The sequence below is a fragment of the Chlorocebus sabaeus genome, chromosome 7 (assembly GCF_047675955.1).
Source record: "Chlorocebus sabaeus isolate Y175 chromosome 7, mChlSab1.0.hap1, whole genome shotgun sequence".
NCBI lineage: Eukaryota > Metazoa > Chordata > Mammalia > Primates > Cercopithecidae > Chlorocebus > Chlorocebus sabaeus.
In genome coordinates, this window is record NC_132910.1 from 46,224,643 (window position 1) to 46,245,102 (window position 20,460).

At 38.1% G+C, this 20,460-nt stretch overlaps 1 protein-coding gene across 4 annotated transcripts in view; it reads left to right on the forward strand.

The window, feature by feature from the left end:
- Nucleotides 1-515: 515 nt before the first annotated feature.
- The window catches only part of BMPR1B (bone morphogenetic protein receptor type 1B), a 407,599-nt gene continuing 387,654 nt past the window's right edge, over nucleotides 516-20,460 (forward strand). For all 4 annotated transcript variants that reach the window (XM_037990043.2, XM_037990033.2, XM_073017494.1 and 1 more), the window contains exon 1: nucleotides 516-675. The gene's annotated coding sequence lies outside the window, so the exon portion shown is untranslated. The remainder of the gene's footprint in view (nucleotides 676-20,460) is intronic.

A 20,460-nucleotide genomic window follows, 5' to 3' on the forward strand; every position in this document is an offset into this window, starting at 1 on the left:
CCTCAAACTGCAGGCATAATTTTGATGTGTTCATTTTTTACGAGGTGTGTCAACGTTTCATCAATTTCTGGAAAGTGCCTATGGCCCTGAAAAGTTGAAATCCACGACATTCTATCATCTCTGCGAGCCCTTTCCAGCTCTCAAGGTACAATAATCCCACGAATCTTTGTTCCTCAAACCAGGAGGTTTTCTGGAAACCTTCTTAAACATAACCAGGACAGGACCCATGATGGAAATCTTGGGGATGCTCTGAGCAGCGGACGGGCTTGGGAAGCGCACCCCTCGAACCCGGCTGCCTCCGGTCCGCACCCCGCCGCTCCCCAAGTCGGCTCCGCGCTCCGCGCACAGGCGGCGGTGCTGGGGCCGCTCCAAGTGCGATGAGAAGTGTAATCCCTCCGCTAAGTACTTGGCTCTCAGTCTCCAATCACTAGTGGGAGCTGGAGAGGGCAAGTGAAAAAAAAAATTCCAGAGGCAGCCGAGGAGCGAGAGGGAAAAAAAAAAAAAAAAAAAAAAAAGTCCCGCGGTGGCGGCGGCGGCGGAGCGGCCGCGGCGGCCAGAAGTTGACGGCGCGGCCGGGCGCGGGGCGCGGAGTCGGCGGGGCCTCGCGGGGCGCCGGGCAGTGCACTGCGGAGACCGCGGCGCCGAGGACGCGTGAGCCGGGGAGCGTAGCCGCGGGTAAGGCGCGCGCGGCGGGGCCCCGTCCCCTGTGGGTGGCCGAGTTCCCGAGCGCGCGGGGGGCGGCCGAGCCGGCAGGAGCCGGGCAGAGCGAGGAGTGGCGCGGGACGGGCAGCAACCGGGTGCGGGGCTGGGCGGTGGTCGCCCCAGGCAGGACGGAGCGCGCGAAGGAGAGGGCGGGCTGCGCGGCCGTGGGGCGGTGGCGGCGGCGGCGGGGAGGGGGTCAGGCGGTGGCTGCCTCGGCTTTGTGCGCGGGCGGCTCTGCCCGGACCCCGAGGCCTCGTGCCCGCGCAGGCGAGGAGTCGGGGCAGGGGCGGCAGCGGCGGCGGCGGGCGGGACACGTGCTTCGGAGCTGGAGGGACGCGCCAAGGCAGGGAGTCGGACCTGCGAGCGGAGGGATGGGGCGGGAGGGCGAGCTGAGGGCAGTCGCGGAATCCGGGAAATGGGAGGGAGCCTGGCGGGGCGGGGGCCCAGGGCCAGCCCAGGCGGGACCCGCAGGCACCCACCTGCCCCGGACGCCTCCCGAGACCCAGCTTTGCCGCGGGGGAAAGTGCGCAGCGGGACTGGTCCCGGCTCCTTGGACTGGGCTCCGTCTTTGCCTCCGTTGCCTGTCTCTTCTCCTCTCTCTCCTGCTTCTCTGTCTCTCTCTCTGCCTCTCTCTCAAGTTCTGGGTCTTTTATTCTCTCCCTCCTCTTCTTTCTCCCTTCCTCTCCTTATTGTTATCCTTTGCCCTTCCCCGCGGTCTCTCTTTCCTTCCATGCGTCTGTCTCCCTCTCCCTACCGCCTGCTCTGGCTCTCCCAGTGTCTCCCTCCTCTGTCCCTTCATCCTCTTCGGTCTGTCACTCTCGCACACTCTTTTGGTGTCTCTCTCTCTCTCTCTCTCTCAAGAGGCTTTCGCTCCCGGTCTTCCTGGCTCCCCTGTCTCTTGCTCTCTGCGCCCTTCTCTCTGCTCATCCCTCTTTCTGTCCAGGCTCCGTGTTTCCCCCTGTCTTTGGCGGTGTTGGAGAAGAGCCTTTGGAAGTTGTCCGCTGCGGTGCGGATACCCCTCCAGCTGGGTCCTGCTGTTTGTTCTGAATGGAAACGCTGCAGTTTCCTTGAGTTATTAGGAACTGCTGTTTTTTTAGCCACCTTTCCACCAAGGTGAGGTCAGTGACTACGAGCGGCCACAAAGTTGCCAGTGAAAGAAAACGGAGGAAGAGAGCCGTTTCATTACCTCCAACAGATAAAGAGAATGTATTAATACCAAACTTATCTGCAGTGAAGCAGAGCCACCTGAGAAAAGGTTCCTGAGTTCTGCAAAGAAACACGAAAGGCTCCAGTGGAAATGAGAGGGTTCAGCTAAAAAGTGTTTGCAAATAATTTGAAAAAGCACTTAATGGAAATCTCTTGCTGTGCTAAATTGATGCCAACGAATCTGTTTTCTTACATATATTTTTAGGATTCCAGTGACAACTCTCCTAATTATTGTTTTGGGCAAGTTATGGGAAATGTCCTGTGTCAACTGGGACATTAGTATTTAAGAAAATATTCAGTCTTTGTACTTTATACCTCTTTACACACTAGTGATCAAGAAGAATTATTTCTAACTGTAAAGAAAATAGTAAAGGATTTGTCAGTAGTTTTAAAACATGAGACATTCCAGGGATCAATAATGTTTTTGGAAAAACTTTCATTATAAGGATGTTTTGAAGGATATTACATCTTAGTGAAATATGTAAGTTATTACACACTTAGATCATTGTGCAATGCAAAAAAGTTTGTTATAATCAGATCATAGTAGTGATGTCTTTATGGGAAACATAGCTGGGAAATTAATTGCTCTGATTTTCACTGTTTTCTTTAGTCATGCATAATGTACCTTTGTGTTTAGCAAAATATGGCCTAGAGCTACAAAACTTGATACAGTGTGTTATTTGTCCAATCTGAATTACCATTTAGAAAACCACCCTTTCCTTTTAGTTACATGATATAAGTTGATATGATCTCATTACTCATGTGCTAGAGGCCACTGATGAAGTTTAATGGCACTGATTTGTGTTTTTAAATCAAAATGTTAGTTTTTGGTGAGTTAAAATCTTGATTTATGTCATGTTAGTGAATCATCACTATTTATAGGGGCTTTGCCACCTTGTCTGCCAGGTGCTGCCCAGCATTTAGTCTAGGCTAGGTTGTCTGAAATTCCCTGTTAGATTATTGTCCCTGAGTGACGTGCTGCCACGGCCTGCTTATGTATGTTTCTCAAAATGTTCCAGTCGTTAAATAATATTTATTAAAAGGAAATTGACTTAAATTTTTCCTCATAAGCTTTGGGAACTGTGAGAGATGGCCTGATAAAGTATTTTTATTACAGTAAATGCTAACTTGCTATTATTTGTTTAAAGTATATGGCAGTTTAAAATGTGCTTATCTTTTGCCACATATAGCACCTCTTCCAGCTCTTTCTGAGCACTCAACTCGTATTATCATCCAAATCTAGAGTCAGTTGTCACCTACTCCAACCTAGCAGAGCCTTCCTGATTTTCAGAAGCCCCCTCACCACTGCCTCTGCCTCTCAGGCTTCTCAGTGCCCCTCTTTTTGGTGTCCACCTCTGTGCTCTATGGTTACTTGCTAGGCGCTTCCTTGTTGGCCTTTGTCTCAATGAGGTGAGACAGTGTCCCTTCTTTCTTTTTCTCTGAATTTCCGATGCCCAGCCCAGTACCTGGTATATGATAGATACTCAAGAAATCCATGTAGGACGATTGGTTCTTTTCCAGATTGCCTCTAACTTGTGATACTGATTCTTTGTGGATGCAGTAGCTCAAGGGAAATACTTTAGAATAGTGTAATAGCAGATCATAGACTTAGGATTGAAAGAGTCTTAGCATGTCATCACACACGTTAATAATGCTGAAGAGGATGAGGCCCAGAGAGTTTGAAAACCATGCTCAGAAATAGAAAGTGAGGCGAGGATGGCTATGAAATTGAGACTTTACTTTTTTTTCACGGTGCCACAGTTGTTTTCACTGGACTCATGTTTGACTTCTTTCACTTGAAGTGGGTAAATATGTCTATAAGTAGAAACTGGCAGTTATACTGTAAACTCTGAAGATTTCATGTCACCCTGTAAAAGCCATGCATGAAATGTATAACTTTGCAATAACTGATAATCATTTCTGATGCATGTAAGCATCGAGCTAATACTGATCTTTTGGGACCTTGACTCCTAAGTTGTTTCTATGTGGTCAGCATTGTTCTGGGTGATAACTGTGTTGGGCAGAATTACTATTTCTTACCTGCAAAGAAGATTTAAGGTCTCTAGACTTATATTTTCTGCCCTATAATTCTCTCTCTCGCTTTCTCTCTCTCTCTCTCTGTGTGTGTGTGTGTGTGTGTGTTGAAGGGGGTTAGGGAGAAGAAAAAGGAAGTTTGTACCAGATTAGTGGTTCTTTTTGAAGTTTTCTTCAGAGACTACCAGTTTAACTCCCAAAACAACTGCAAATTCATCTGTTTTACATATCAGACTTCCTGGTAAGCTTTTGTTTTATAAAAGGCTAACACAGCTTTAAAAAAGCTTGAAGACCTCTTTACTTGTTGTCCTCCAGTCTCTTCCAGTTCTTGAATTTCACAATCAGGATCATTTATAGCTTTTAAATATGGGTATTCGGAGGATGGTTGGTAAAAGTATTAAGGACAGAAGGAAAAACTGATTTTGCCTTAGAGATACTATTAATAATTTCAGGTTTCCATATGCTGAATTTTATGTGATGGCAGAAATTGAAGTAGAATTGTTGAGATATGTATAGGCAGGCCAGAATTCAGGGAAAGGAGAGGTTGTGGCTAGAAAGGTAGATTAAAAAGTCACTTATATTGACTTAATAATTTAAGTTGAGTGAAAATAAAACTTCTTAGGGATGGAGTACAGAGAGAGAGAGAGAAATAAGCCAAGATTTAGAGTAGACAAAAAGGACAATTTGTTATGTTATTTCTGGGTATTTTTAAAGCCCATCACAGTAGTAAGAAGGATAATGTATAATTTACATCAGGCAATACTTTGTTTGCATGATGTTCAAGACATCCACTTACATGCCAATATTCTAATTACATTCATTTTACACTCTTTGTGTGGCACTGTTATACACTGTGGGGACACTGTGACTATAAGAGAAACAGGATCCTTGCTGTCATTGAACTTCTAGAGAGTGAAAACACAATGAGCTATCAACAAACACAAGAATAGGATTATTTCCAATAGTGAAATTTGCCGTTAGGAAAACAGGACAGGGTGATATGACAGCATGTGACTTGGCTACTTTATATGAGATGGTCAAGGGAGGCCTCTGTAAGGATATTCTTGAGTAACAAGAAAGAGCCAACCCCATGAAGATCTGAAAGAACTTCCTAGCAGAGGACGCACTAGGGCTGTCTCTAAGAGGAGCAAGCTAGGCACTCACTGGCCAGGAAGGCTGGACTCAGGCAATTAGAGGAAGTGGTAGGAATGAGGTCACAGAGGTGGTGAGGTTCATGGCATGAAGTATGCATTTTATTCAAAGTATATTCTGTTGAACACCCTGGAGGATTTTAAACAGAGAAGTGAACAAATAGGATTTAGCATGTCTGTGCGTAGTGTGAGCAAGAGTGCCTGAATAAGGCCATGTGGGAGGCTGTGAAAATGATGTAGCTGAAGGGTTTGTTGGCTTGCCCAAGGGTGGAACCTTGAGAGACTGATCAGACATTGTTCTTATCGTGGAATAGAAGAATCATGGAGTTGAATCATCTTTTTTTTTCCGGGGCTGGGGGCTGGGGATGTGCCAGGATCTACATTGCAGCAGTTCATTGGTTCAAGAGTTACTTTTACTTTTGAATTTCAGACCTCAGCACCTTCTTAGAGTTCCCAGATATCACCTCTTTACCTCATCTCGAATATCTCATGGGCTGCAAGCTTCTTCCACATGAGAGCGTATAGTATGTCCCAGGAAGTATTGCGGTAAGCTGCTTAGTGCTAGAGATGATTCTTGGACTACACTGAGATGGTTGGTTCCTTCTGAAAAGCAGAGTGGTAAGCATCCTTGAATGAGCATCTCTTCACTTCATTTTCGGTGAAGTCTGCCAGTATGAAATAGGGGAAGCAAGGCAGAATTCCTCTAATCAGGTCTGAGTGTCATTTTCCTCTAACCCTCAGCTTTGAAATCTTTGGATGCTTCTTGAAAATTCATTGTAAAGTCTGCATTGTTAGATCGGGATGTTACACATCATTGTACTCTAGCCCCTTTGCAAAGTGCTAGGACGTAGTAGGCATTCAGTAAATAGTTGTGTAGTGCTGTTGGATGTACTCTTTTAGAGGCCCGTAGTTTTGATTCAGCTAATTTTATTTTTTCCTGTCTTTCAACAAGGATATGGCTGCATGTGGCATCAGCTTTGGAAGATATTAAGTAGCAAGTTTGGAAATGGTTTTTCTGGAGATTGTATTTAGTTATCAGCTAAAGGAAAAAGATACAATCCAATATATCTGTTTATAACGTTTCTTGCCTGGCTGTCTTGAGATAAACATTTTAGTCATTTTTATAGCAGTTAGATAGATAGGAACTTAAACAAGTACAGACACATCTGTCACTAGTTAATTTGATGATTTACGAATCTAAAATGATTCCAAGGAAGTCTGTAATGATGGTGCCTTTGTCTAAATTAATCTCTTGATAGAAATCAATGAATTTTATCTAACTAGTACACTTTACGACCATCTATAAAATGTATTAAATTATCATCAATTCTTTTTTTCTGAAACAAGCTACTATTCTGCTGTTTTCCAATACACATTTAGCCATGATAGTCCACATAATGGAGGATTATCCTGAAATCTTTCCGCTTATTATGGAACGTGGTGCAATGCTCAAATGGGCTTGCCAACAGTTGTGGCATCGCGTCATTTTTATGTATTTGGTAATTTTCTTCCATGGTTTCTTTTGATCCTCTTCAATTTGTCAAGAGTTTTTTCTGTATCTGAACATTGTGTGTTGCCCCATTTTGCCAAAACTCTTCTTATTACCATTGTCTTCTATGTCAGATATATTTTGGTTGCCTCTCCAGAACCACTCTCAGCCCTTCTACCTCATGCTCTCTGCAGGGAGAATAACCTGGATGAACAACTTTGACTTCTAAAATCTTAGGTCACTGGGTAGCCACAGCAGGAGAGTAGAGGGAGGGTGGGGAGTGAGGGTATTTATTTCCTTGGCTCCCTTTCTGTCAGATCAGTTTGGGCTGCCTGTATTCCTACACTGAAAGTCATTGTTCTTCCCAAGGTATCCTTCTCTATAGGACTCTATCTTTCCAGATTCTGGTAATCTCCGGAATAACTTCCCTGCTTTTACTAACCTGAATTTTCTGCAGTACCCTTGGGGTTCTTTTCCACTCCTGCCCACACCCTTTTACATTGTCTGTTTATAAATCAATCCCCTCAGCTTATCAGGAGCTCTGTCAATTAAAGTCCTATTTTCTGTTGATTCAGCTTCTGAAAGCCTCTTCTTTGAAGTTTTCTTGGATTGATGAGAACAGTCATACTCCCTTACGTCTTTTGGACATCTGCTTTCCACCCCAGATTATATGCTTCTGTCTATGCAGAATGATGCACAAGCCTAAGTTCTTATATAAATACTGTCAGTCAGTTTATTGGAACATCTCGTGACTTGATAATCTGTGTACCTTCTATCCATGTGCTTTGTTTCCTTCACTTTTTCACAAACACGGTGCATCTTTATAGATTCACTGTTTAGGACCCGGCACTGTACTAGACATTGCGGATGCAAAAAGGTGGATGTTTGCCACTGTTTGGGAGGGCTGGGAAGGGAGCAGGAAATAAACAACTATATATAATAGTTACAATTTAGGTTTATGATTAGGTCTATTAAAAAAATAAACAGGGTGCAGCAGTAGAGAGTAATAGGAGGGACTATCATTTACTCAGGATCGCAAGCAGTTAAAAGGGCATGTCTAAGTGGCTCTTGTTAAGCTGCATTTATTACTCAGGCTCTTAATATTTGAATATTAAAGGCTTTTCCCAGTGATGACACAAACAACAAATCTTGGCAGGAAAATTAGAAATTTCATAAAAACCTTAAGAAAATAAAGTGCTTTATACTATTACCTAAAATTAATAGTTTTGTATATATGTATGTATGTATATGTGTGTGTGTATCCCTTAGGAATTTTCTTATGCATTGCTATGTATTTTTAAATGAAAATAAGATCATCTATATCATTTTGTGACTTTCATTTTAAATTTAATCATGCATCAGTGACTCCATCTACATCGATGTATGCATTCTGAAACATATTTAATGTGTAATGTGTTAAAGATCACAGAGTTCCTCATCTTCCTGCTCGTTATATTTCTTAGACTATTTTAAACATTTGATAGATGTGAAGAAGAAAACTGGGCCAATAATCTTGCCACACAAAACCTCTGGAAATTAAGAGGCACTTGAGAGTATATGCGTTTGAATTGTGATGCCTGATAAAATTAAATGCCAACAGAGAGGGAACATAATTTAATCAAACCTCTCTTGTTTAATAATTACATTCTAGAATTTTTTTAAGGTCTGACACCACTGTTACTTCTACTTTGTCACACAGTAAATGCAAAATTGGGGTTTGAAGTAATATGAGCTATTTGACTAATCCAGATAAGGAATTTACGTGTAACAGTATGTTTTACCTGATCTCATTTGTTTTCTCAGTGTGTTTCGTGAAACAGTGGTTTCATGGAATGTTAGGTGTGCAGCCCAACATGGATGGCAGCATAGCCTCCTGGTTAACTGTGGGAGTTTGTCTAGGTTTGAATCGTGGCTGTATCATTTCCTAGTTGTGAGACCTTGGGCAAGTTATTGCACCTTCTGTGTTTCTGTTTCATCCTCTGTAAAATATCAATGCCAATAATAGTATTTACATCATAGGGCTGTCTGAGGATTAGAATTTTGATTTTTAAAGTGTTTAGAACAATGACAGGTGCATAGTAAACACCACAGAAGTGTTTGCTAAGCAAGTAAATAATGAAATCTGGCAATTTCTGATGTTTTAAAATGCAACCCTTTCTGAGCCTTTGTTGTATCAACATGCATTAATATTGACAGTCCCCAAAAGTGGTATTTGACCGTGGGACTTGTATTTTTTCCCTGTGTATATCATTGAATTAATGTTCCTCAGAACTCACTATGGGAAAAAAATTGATACAAACAATTGGCTAAACATTTTCACCAGTTTATTATCTCCTGAAATGAAGGGATCATTCTTACTGCCAGGAGTTGTTCCTACAATTATCTCACTCATCATAGAACAGGAAACCAGCTCCTTTTTTTTTTTTTTTTTTAAACAAACTCTTTTTCTTTTTAAAGGTAAAAATGAATGCTTTCCTTCGCTACCCAGTAAAAGACTTTCAGCCCTATACCTGTGAGTACATACTGGGCCTCTGCAGCTCACTGAGCATGAGCTTTACTGTGTATAATATTTTCTAAAAAGTTACTTATTGTTATTTTTTGTAATTGTAAAGAGTGTTCATTGAAGTGAACTTGGGAAACAGGGAACTCAAATAAAAATCAGTCACCTTTTTTTTTTTTTTTTAAAAAACCACACAGAAGTAGCCACCATTAGCATTTTGGGTCTTTTTTTTCTTTATTGAATTGAGAGCATAATATACTGTGGTTTTGTGTTCTTCCTTTCTTTTTCACTTGACTTTATTTATATAATATTCTCAATCCAAGACATGCAGTGATTTCTGGCCCTCAGATGATTGGTAATCTACATTTCAAAAGAGCTTCCTTCCTTACCAAATTCTGTGGCCAGAGACAATATAAAAATAAAATGGTGTATCTAGAATGAGTTTCTCCCTTATTTTAAGTATTCTTGGAAATTGGAACCACCTGGTAAGCAGTTGGCAATTCTGTTTAAAAGACCTGGAGTAGGTGACCTCAGGTTGCTTCATTTTTATGAGTCATTCCAGTCTTCTAGCCAAAAGCCAGATGGACTCAGAAGAACCCACGACCAGGCTGTTGTGGAGGCATTACTTACTCATCGTGAGTGACTGTGAATGAATTTATATAATGTTGAGATTAACGTGGAAAAGGTATCCAGGGAAACCTAAATTATTCCAAAATAAATTTAGCTTAACTACTATTTACATTTTAAATTGTAAATCTTTTCCCACCATTGCATGTTCGAGGTTGGATTCTAATGATGTACTAATATGGGGGAACAAACATTGTCTCTAAATATTTTATCTTGTCCTATAATTTTGAGTAGGAATATTGAATTTATATGACAGGACTTAATGTAAACAAAAGTCCTTTTTGTTAGGGGCTTTACTTTGTGTACTTCATACATAATGGATGCTCTAGTAAGAATATATGTGTCAGTAAAAGTTGTTTTCGTTCAAAAGTCCTTATTCAACAGCTTTGAATCTGCATCTCACTCAAGATTAAATCAGTCACTCCTTTAAATACTTATCATTAACATCTGTAGCAAATGAAAATATTTAAACCCTCTCTGAAGAGAAAAACCATACTACATAGTTTAATTGAATTAAATTAGCTTTTCATGGTAACCTAGGAGCTATTTCTGGAACCAATTTGGAAAATGATCTTTGTATGCTGTGGCATTTATGTTTGATTATGTTTTTCTTAGTAATTCTCAATGGACCCGATTCACTCCTTGCTTCAGTCATCAAACCCTTGTGATTTTTGTAGGCAAATTATGTATTTCCTACCCCATAATTATGCATATTTATGGATACTATATTCTTTCTCCTTAAATATATAAGTTATAAAAAATTCTTCATTCGATAACATAAAATTATTTAAATTTTATCATTTCAGCATTCTGTGAAGTCTGTTAAGACTGAGATAGACAGCCATATATAAATGAACTTCTTTCAAAAAATGTTTCATACGATTTGACTTTTGACACTTACTAAAAAAAAAGGTATTTATAAAAATGGCAGATAATCCAAAACTTCTTATAAATACATTGTCTTGAAATACAGAATATTTCAAGCCACATTAAAGATTTTGTGTACTACATTTTCTTCATTTTCTTCTAATTGCAGTCTCTTGATTTACAGAGCCACAAAAACATTGAAAATTGTTTTGAATAACTCAGTTTTCAAGTTTTTTAGCTGTTAAAATTTATTTGTGATTAGCATGGGGTGTATTTGATATGCTTGGTACAAGGACTGTAACTTAATGTCTTTATTTCTTGAATAGCTCAGACTTGACAGTTTAAAGAGAAAACTCACCTTCTCCTTAAACTAAACAAAACAAAACTGCTTTATTTACCACAATCCGAGTATCAGAATTGCAGTGATTTTCCCCCAAATCCTAACAATACAGGAATGCTCATTTGCATTCTCTTTTACTCCTCACCTTATGATTTTTCCCTCCCTTTTCATTTTTTCCTATTTTTCTCATGTTTGCGCTTAATCAAAAAACGCTATTTTATGTAACTGCTTTTTCTCTGAGCCCAAAAAAACCCCCAAAAACAAAAAAAAACCACTCATTTTTATTGTGAACATCAAGAGTATTTCTTTACTAACTCCATCATTCTCTGATTGGAAGTTATGAAGTTAGAGTAAGTGGAATGATGATTTGGTATTTTGTAGGCATAGTCTTAATATATTTTAGTAACATTATAAACTAATAAGAGCAAGATACATTTCTATTTTGTTATGCAATCACTTATTTGATTATTTAGTTTCACTTAAAATGTTTTTATGAAATGTTTGTTTTGAACATTCAAAGGAATGTATTTCCACAGCAAAAATAGCTAAAAATGGCACAGACGTGTTATATAAAATATATTGTAGATATTACTTAGATCTAGACACTTTTTATTTCTTTAATCTCTTTGATATACAAAAATCTGTAATTACATTATACAGGTTTTCATCAACACTTTTCTAGCTTTTATTTGAAATTTCATGTGTTTATACTTGTGGTTTGAAAGCTATTATGCATTCTTAAACATTTTTCTTCAAACATACTTGTATGCACCCTGACTTACCATGAACCTCTAAATTCCTTTTGTGGCTTATCTGTCCTAAACCTGAAAGGTGTAATGCAGTTTAACAATAATATTTTATATCTGTAGTTTGTGAATAATGTCTTTCTAACAAATGGAATTATTAAATATTTATGCAACATGAATGATTTTGATACCATATTGTAAAGTGTGTCAAAAGAGATGATCTAGTCCTGCTCTAAAGAGAAAGATGTTTAAATTCACAGTTAAGGCTGGGAGGGTGGCTCATGCCTGTAATCCTAGCACTTTGGGAGGCTGAGATGGGTGGATCACTTGAGGCCAGGAGTTCGAGACCAGCCTGACTAACATGGTGAAACCCCATCTCTACTAAAAATACAAAATTAGCCAGGTGTGGTGGCACAAGCCTGTAATGCCAGCTACTTGGAAGGCTGAGGCAGGAGAATCGCTTGAACCCAGGAGGCGGAGGTTGCAGTGAGCCGAGATTGCGTCATTGCACTCTAGCCTGGGCAACAAGAGTGAAATGCCGTCTCAAAAAAAAAAAAAAAAAATCACAGATGATACACTACCAAAAAATAATTCAGAGCACAAGTAGACTTAATATGGGAAAGACAAAATGAGAAGTTGTTGAGAACATGAAATGTGAAGTTGATTCAGTCTGTTATTCTGTCTTTAGGTAATGAATATGTTAGGGAAGACTAGAATTGGTGTTTTATGATTTTACTTTTTAAATTTGGTATTAAGTCCTCCAAATATCTTAGTTATCCTCAATCTAAACCACAGTGCTCAGCCATTAGTGAAACTGCTATATTTGGAAAGTGATTAGATTTTACCTTCTTTTCTTCACTTCATGTTTCTCCTCAACCAAAGTGGGTATTCTAGCTGAAGTATGGCAGCATGTCCTTAGCACTCTGCTTTGTCCATGCTGTCCGTCATTTATGGGGTATGTAGAGTCTTCCCATCTATAATGTTTCCTTGCAGCCTTCACCTTTCTAGACTGAAAGAATGCTGATCTTTGTTTTTGTTTATATGGCTGTCCTATGGTTCACCTGATCATTTATTTTATTTTTATTTGTTTGAATTTTCCTCAGTTTCTATTTTTTTTTTTTTTTGGTGAAAGCAAGGTTATAGATTTTTTTTTTTTTATTCAGCAGCAGATATTTTTGGAGGGCTAGTCTATGTAAGACCAGAAATTGCATGTAGTATTTCAAGTAAAGATGAACTCTGATGTTAAATAAGATGAGAACCATATTTTCTCTTCTCTAGTGATGTCTGTGCCGTTGTTAGCTTTTTTGGCTGCAGGAACTTATTAATGCAGTATCCCAGAGGTGACTTCTAGCTCCTTTTTGTGATAACTAAGGCCCTTATCCTGAGAAGTACAGTAACCCTGTAGTTTTCCAATTTGAATCTTATTTGATTTTTTCCCCCTAGTAACTCATAAAGTTTTGGAAATCTTGTAGGTTATCCCACTGCCTTGGCATTTCACATGCTGGAAAAACTTAGTATCTTTTGCAGACCTGGAAAATTTAATCTATATTTCCTCTTTTACATCATTTATAAAAATGTTAAGGCTACTTCCAGCACTTTCCCTGTTTATGGTTTTCCTGCCAAAATAATTTCTTTTTTCACTGGTCTTTGTTTCTCCAGTTAAAATTCATCGAATCCTATGATGACTCAGTTCATTATAATAACTTTTGTGGTAGTACCTTGTCAAGGGCTTTAAAAAAAATCCAGTGGATTATATTGACTGGTTTCTCCCTTGAGGATCTACACAAGTTTTAACTTACCGAGACATGATTACCCCTGTTAAAAAGAAAATTAAAAGCTAGACCCCCTCCCATGATTATATGTGTTAAATTCTTCCGTGACCTTATACTTTAGCATATACAGACCTTAGAAATTTGTCAGATTGCTAAGAAATAATTACAACATGAAATTAGGGAAACATGAGGGGCTGTGGATAAAAGAGTTGACATTTAAACTTAATGTGGATGGTTGAAATGCAGTTATATACAAGTAACAGCAGAAAATACACACACACCCACCCACCCAAGAGGCTACCGTGGTTTTCTTTTATATGTGCTAGGCAGGGTGCTAGGCTGGTCACATTGAAGATAGTAGTTACTGTCAACCCATTTTACAGATGAAAGGTTTTAATGCACGGTGAGGTTCAGCCAGTTGTAGTGCTGGATTCTAATGTAGGACCCTCTGCTTCTAAATCCATACTCAAATGTTGGAGGTCTGTTAGAGCCAGATAATCTACTGGTTATTGATGAAACAAAGATGACTGACAATCAGCCTTGGCGGTTCATGAGCTTGAAAGACCCCTGAGGCAAGGAGACATGTGTGACAGCTGTATGAGATGGTAATTCCATGTGGAAGGTGCTGTTAGAGCACACAGGTTGAGAATTAAAGAGCCTTCAAGATAGAGACGGGTTATTGATCATATCCTGAGGAGAGAGGTGGATAAAGAGAGACAATGTTTAAAATCTATGGAAAAATATATTTTGAACTTTAAATGATGTACTCTCCCTTATTCTACCCTTTCGGTTATATAACGTTTCTATACAGAGAGTACTGGCAATGTGTTTTTAGAGCAAAGTTACCGCATATTTACTAATATTGACTTTTCTGTTTGATCCCTATATTGTCTTAACTACAGTGACATTTAAGTGAATGTGAGGAACTGGATAGCCCAGGTAACTTGCTAAGGGTAGAGGGATGCAAGATGAAGAAAAAGACTCATTTGAAATCAGTTGATAATATTTGAAATGATATTTTTAAACTTAAAATTATTTTGAAGGAAGCACCGTGACATATACTCATTGTATGACTTGATGGAGGATTGATGTTAAATTACCAGGAAGACCAGAAAGTATGTACTAAAAACCACAATAAAAACTTTCAAGAAGAGTTTCATCATGTAACTCCTGTGATTAAATTTTCTCTAATATTTTAGTGACTCTAGTCATCATCTGTAATAGGGATATTACCTATACTTTATCCTTCTGATTTGATTTATCAGAATGCACCAGAGTGGATGGTAATGAAATGACTGCAGCAGTTTTCCAGGCTGGTTTGCAGCCTGCCCATACTGTCATCGTCTGCCAGCCAGCCAGCTGGCTTCATATCTTCACAAACCTTTTCCAGAGAGGACCTCCCCTTTGTCTTCAACATGATGTTGTTATTTTTTTTGCAGAGCAAAATGCAGTAAGGCCTACTGGCTGTGACAGTGGAGTTCAGCTGAGGCAGAGTTACTGTACAAAAGAAATCTTTAGTTTCTATAATAACTAGATTAAACATATATTTTACATATAGCCAAGGAGTTATGAGGAAAGCAAAGTTTAAAATGATGTTAAAAGTAAAATAGCAAATTTGCTTTTTAAAATATTTAATATTTAAAATATTTGATATTACAGGTACTATCTCTGTGTTAAATGAACACATTTTTGCTAATCCAGTAGTCACCACTTGATTTTCCAAAGGAATATAAATATTGCAAAAATGTAATAAGATATAGTATAATTTGTAACAAATAGAAAGCTTCCTTAGTGACTCCTTAGATTCCAAAATATAATTTTTCCATTATGGAAAATTATATTTATGTTGAACATAAATAATCAGATGTTTGCTTCACTAATGATGCAGCTTATTTTAAAATTATGTTACTGGATTTAACGATGCGACCTCTGTTCTGTGACTTTGTGTATTCTGGAGGCTTGTTATGCATGTCAAGGGTATTTCCTTTTATTTGTTTTAATTTTACCTGCCATTTAAATCATCGAATGACCCTTCTTAATTGTATTATGAAACCATATAATAAGGAAGGACTAGTTGATTATTTTTTATTTTAACTTTCTTAATCTCATATAATTCAAATCTTCTTTGTATTCTCATTTCTCAGGTCAAATAATTTTTTGTTTGTAATTTTTCATCACAGTAATAGATGAGATAGAGTAATGTGTTTCAATACATTTATTCTTATTTTAGCATTTTACATCTGCTCTCTTTTTCAGGAGAGGAAGTCAAGTAGTATGTAGAAAAGAGCGTACAGTTGAGAGACAGGAAAGGTCATGATCTAGAATCTGGGCTGATCACTTAAAATGGAAGAGTGGCTAACTGGAATGGGAAAATCTTTTCTTGGTTAATAATAATAGCATATAGCATTAGTTCCTTTAGAGCAAGGTACCATAACTGTTTCATCTTTGTACCTTTTTTCTTCTGGTGGTTTTGGAATTTCAGAGACAAAAGGGAGTGTTTATGACTTAAGTCCCTTCTAAACCTTTCAGCTCTAAGATTTTGTAATTCTTTATATGAGACTGATACTTACAAATCTAATACAGAGTACCATTTACACAATTTTATGAATAAACTCATTACTTGGGAGTCGTAAATTATTCTGGTTAGTAGAAAATAATTCTGCCACAATAAATACTGTATTCTTAGAATTATTTGCTAAGAACTTTTAATGCAGTTGTTGAAATGATTTTTTTCGGAAGTCAGATGCGGTTTCATGTTTGACTGTATTAGATTATAATGGCTAATTTTACCAGAGATAAAAAATACGCAGAGGTTGCCAGCAACACGATAAATTAGTCTCTGTGATTACAACTTTTCACTAATCAATAAGGGATAATTTCCCTGCGTACCTCATCGGTTATCTTTGTTTCTCTGACTCCCCACAGGAAATCTCTTTTAAAAACTCTTGGTAATATGAAAACAAAAACTGAACCAGGTTAAAGTGTTATGCAGTTGAACTGGTTCCCTCTTTGAAAGGTTAATGCCCGTTGTATTATTTTCCTAAAATATTATTTATTCATACTGTTCTCTGATTGTTTAAATGTTCAGATTTCTTGAAAATGTCTGGGAAACCTGATATATGCTTATTATTTTCAGGTTGATTAGTAATTTCTTTTTAAGAGACTATATTTTCATATAGCAGTCAACTCTATTATTGTTATATGTGTGGGGATTTCAGAGGTGTTTTGTAGATAACCCATACCAAATTTTTAATCTCATCATGCTTCTGTGCAACTGGCCCGTCAGTATATGCTAATTGGCCCGTCAGTATATGCTAACAGGAAAATTATATTTATCAAGCTAGCTAAAATATGGTTGAGAGGACAGATAATCAAAGCCCCTAGAAATTCATCCTGGAGCATTTGCTCTTAGTATAAAATAGGAAGCCTCCACTAAAAACTGCAGAGTTGCTTGTTTTACATGAATTGTTTGCTCTTAAGGAAAACATTTGAGGTTCTTAAGAAATACAAAAAATGTTCTCGTCCATAGTGAATGGGTTAGGGTTCATGATAATAAAACCCTTGAATCAGAAATGAGAAAGAATGTGAAACAGAGTAAGGCAAGTCCGCTTTATGTGGACTCTTTTCTTAGAAGTTGGATTAAAAATGAAAAAAAATTGGATAACCTTTATACCCAACATGTATAAGTTTTATTTATGAATTTTTTCTTCTTGTGCTTTTCTCTTTCTTTGGAACCTGATTCATAATTCACTTTGGGAAAATATTCTGTTCATCTCATTCCATTTGACTCAGTCCCTCCCTTTCTCTGCCTGCGCTATCTTCCATTCTTATGTACTCTTCTCTGTTGTTGTTGTTCTTATAAAATCAATTTGTAATTACTAGTTTCCTGAATTGTTGGTGTACTTCACAGTTTTAGCTGTATGAAATGTCAAAGCCTGCTTCTGTTTCTTTCTATGTATTTTACAAAATGGAATATAGAACCCAAAAGATGCTTGGTCAGTGTTGATTAACTGACTTTCTTTTGTATGGTTCTGATCTTTATTTTTTCATAATGGTAGAAATTTTTATTTTTAAAGTACGTGAGAAACCTTAGAATTTTTAAATGTATAATTTGTTGCATTTGTTTTAAAAATGCATTCTGGGACATGAAAAAGGAAAAAAAATTCTCTTTTGTATTTTGACTAAAACTAGTGTAGATGGTTCTATACTGAACTTTCGAGGCAGATATCTGAGTTTGTATTCCAGCTCTCCCACTCAGTGTCCTCATCTGTAGAATGAAGATAATAAGAATACCAATTCAGTAAGGATGTTGTGGGAATTACACGAAATACCTGGCATATAATAGTTGTTCAATAAATGTTAACTCTTGTTCTTTATTTTTAGATGTCTTAAATGGCATTGGCACTCAGCTTACTTTAACAAGTTGCTATATGAGACTGTCCTCCTAAAACAGAATGAGTAAAATGTACAGTTAATTGATCAATTTTAAGGAGAAACTATTTTCTTTTTATTTTGAATGCAGTTTTATGCTTTTATTTACATATAAAAAAGACATATTTATCTTTTATAACAATCTTAAGCTTTCGTGCTCCAAAAAACAGAAGTTTCACAGGGCATTTCACACATTCTTTTTTTTTTTTTAATTTATTAATTATTATTATTATACTTTAAGTTCTAGGGTACATGTGCATAACATGCAGGTTTGTTACATATGTATACTTGTGCCATGTTGGTGTGCTGCACCCATCAACTCGTCAGCACCCATCAACTCGTCATTTACATCAGGTATAACTCCCAATGCAATCCCTCCCCCCTCCCACCTCCCCATGATAGGCCCTGGTGTGTGATGTTCCACTTCCCGAGTCCAAGTGATCTCATTGTTCAGTTCCCACCTATGAGTGAGAACATGCAGTGTTTGGTTTTCTGTTCTTGTGATAGTTTGCTAAGAATGATGGTTTCCAGCTGCATCCATGTCCCTACAAAGGACACAAACTCATCCTTTTTTATGGCTGCATAGTATTCCATGGTGTATATGTGCCACATTTTCTGAATCCAGTCTGTCACTGATGGACATTTGGGTTGATTCCAAGTCTTTGCTATTGTGAATAGAGCCGCAATAAACATACGTGTGCATGTGTCTTTATAGCAGCATGATTTATAATCCTTTGGGTATATACCCAGTAATGGGATGGCTGGGTCATATGGTACATCTAGTTCTAGATCCTTGAGGAATCGCCATACTGTTTTCCATAATGGTTGAACTAGTTTACAATCCCACCAACAGTGTAAAAGTGTTCCTATTTCGCCACATCCTCTCCAGCACCTGTTGTTTCTTGACTTTTTAATGATCACCATTCTAACTGGTGTGAGATGGTATCTCATTGTGGTTTTGATTTGCAATTCTCTGATGGCCAGTGATGTTGAGCATTTTTTCATGTGTCCATTGGCTGTATGAATGTCTTCTTTTGAGAAATGTCTGTTCATATCCTTTGCCCACTTTTTGATGGGGTTGTTTGTTTTTTTCTTGTAAATTTGTTTGAGTTCTTTGTAGGTTCTGGATATTAGCCCTTTGTCGGATGAGTAGATTGCAAAAATTTTCTCCCATTCTGTAGGTTGCCTGTTCACTCTGATGGTAGTTTCTTTTGCTGTGCAGAAGTTCTTTAGTTTAATGAGATCCCATTTGTCAATTTTGGCTTTTGCTGCCGTTGCTTTTGGTGTTTTAGACATGAAGTCCTTGCCCATGCCTATGTCCTGAATGGCACTACCTAGGTTTTCTTCTAGGATTTTTATGGTATTAGGTCTAACATTTAAGTCTCTAATCCATCTTGAATTAATTTTCGTATAAGGAGTAAGGAAAGGATCCAGTTTCAGCTTTCTACTTATGGCTAGCCAATTTTCCCAGCACCATTTATTAAATAGGGAATCCTTTCCCCATTTCTTGTTTCTCTCAGGTTTTTCAAAGATCAGATGGCTGTAGATGTGTGGTATTATTTCTGAGGTCTCTGTTCTGTTCCATTGGTCTATATCTCTGTTTTGGTACCAGTACCATGCTGTTTTGGTTACTGTGGCCTTGTAGTATAGTTTGAAGTCAGGTAGCATGATGCCTCCAGCTTTGTTCTTTTGACTTAGGATTGTCTTGGAGATGCAGGCTCTTTTTTGGTTCCATATGAACTTTAAAGCAGTTTTTTCCAATTCTGTGAAGAAACTCATTGGTAGCTTGATGGGGATGGCATTGAATCTATAAATTACCTTGGGCAGTATGGCCATTTTCATGATATTGATTCTTCCTATCCATGAGCATGGTATGTTCTTCCATTTGTTTGTGTCCTCTTTGATTTCACTGAGCAGTGGTTTGTAGTTCTCCTTGAAGAGGTCCTTTACATCCCTTGTAAGTTGGATTCCTAGGTATTTTATTCTCTTTGAAGCAATTGTGAATGGAAGTTCATTCATGATTTGGCTCTCTGTTTGTCTGTTACTGGTGTATAAGAATGCTTGTGATTTTTGCACATTAATTTTGTATCCTGAGACTTTGCTGAAGTTGCTTATCAGCTTAAGGAGATTTTGGGCTGAGACAATGGGGTTTTCTAAATATACAATCATGTCATCTGCAAAGAGGGACAATTTGACCTCTTATTTTCCTAACTGAATCCCCTTGATTTCTTTCTCTTGCCTGATTGCCCTAGCCAGAACTTCCAACACTATGTTGAATAGGAGTGGTGAGAGAGGGCATCCCTGTCTTGTGCCAGTTTACAAAGGGAATTTTTCCAGTTTTTGCCCATTCAGTATGATATTGGCTGTGGGTTTGTCATAAATAGCTCTTATTATTTTGAGGTACGTTCCATCAATACCGAATTTATTGAGCGTTTTTAGCATGAAGGGCTGTTGAATTTTGTCAAAAGCCTTTTCTGCATCTATTGAGATAATCATGTGGTTCTTGTCTTTGGTTCTGTTTATATGCTGGATTATGTTTATTGATTTGCGAATGCTGAACCAGCCTTGAATCCTAGGGATGAAGCCCACCTGATC